We start from the raw sequence: 1,357 nt of genomic DNA on the forward strand, positions 1-1,357 counted from the left end.
TTATAAATATAATATATAATTGGTCATATAATCGTGGTTACATAGATGCTTTTTATAGAATATCCTTGATTGGTGGTATATGAGTATTAGCTGAATTAACTTATTTTTTTGATCGATGGGTAATTGATGGAATTACAAACGCAGTGGGTATTTTAAATTTTTTTGTAGCAGAAAGTATTAAATATGTAGGAGGTGGTCGAATCTCCTCTTATATCTTGTTGTATTTAGCTTATGTATTCATTTTTATATTATTAATTTACTTTGTTTTTTTCTAACATCTTTTTCAAATTTATCATTTTTTATATATCGAAATGGACGATTCCATCGTTTATAGTCGAAAAGAATAGTCACAAGAGGTTTTTTCAAACCAGAAGAGAGATTTTTCTTTTTTATCTATTTCTAATTTCGAATTTTCTTTATTTCCATCCTAAAGGTAAGAAATTTCATAAACACGTCTTTTTTTATTTTGATAGCGTGTCCTTTTAAAGTGGAATTCATCCTTTGTTTTTTCCTTTCCATTCACTCAGATCTCTTCCGTTTCATCGATTTTGTTCGGATCCTCCTTTTCTTCCGAAAAAAGGGAAGGAGAAGTATCTTCTTCGGTGGATCCCTCTTGTTCCTGTTTAGTCCCCTTCGTTTCGGAAGTGGTTTCTATTTCTACATCTGTTTCTTCCTCACTTGCTCCCCTTTCCTCCATTTTTGAGGTTTCTTTCAGTTTCTTAGTAACAATGGGTGATGGTATTCTGCCGAAATAGTTGACACAGGTAATAAATAAGAGAATACTAAAGATTCGAGCCATAGAATTTCTCAATTCTGACACAAGGTACTTATTAGATCTAATAGAATTATTTTGCTGTATCCAGACTAATATCAATCCAACCCATTTCATGAATAAAATGTGACCAATTAACCAACCAAAAAAACTACTTGTTAAAAATAACATCTTGTTGTTGCATCGAAACATAGAAATGTTGACTAATCTGACTAACATTGAACTTGGTAAAATGAAATGGTTGAATTGAAAAATGAGATTATTTAGGAATACACATTGAATGCTAAGATTACGCATTGAGTTTCTGGTAGTAGATCCATAATCAAAAAAGTGTTTGTGATTGTTCCAGAATAAATGAAACAAAAGATAGGGTAGAGCTAAGACAGTTTTTGTATGAGGTCTACCCAATGCTAGATGCAAAGGCGCATAATAGATCGATATTAACATCATGAGCTGTCCCGTAATAAAACCTGTTGTTGCTGATACTTTCTTCTCGGTTCCTTCTTCCATAACCCGAGCTCGGAGAAGGAAGAGATAAGAGAGCCCTATGGAGAATGTGGTCAGAAATCCATAATAGAGTTCGAC

The sequence above is a fragment of the Momordica charantia genome (assembly GCF_013281855.1).
Source record: "Momordica charantia cultivar OHB3-1 chromosome 2 unlocalized genomic scaffold, Mcharantia_2.0 BLBB01000002.1, whole genome shotgun sequence".
Classification (NCBI taxonomy): domain Eukaryota; kingdom Viridiplantae; phylum Streptophyta; class Magnoliopsida; order Cucurbitales; family Cucurbitaceae; genus Momordica; species Momordica charantia.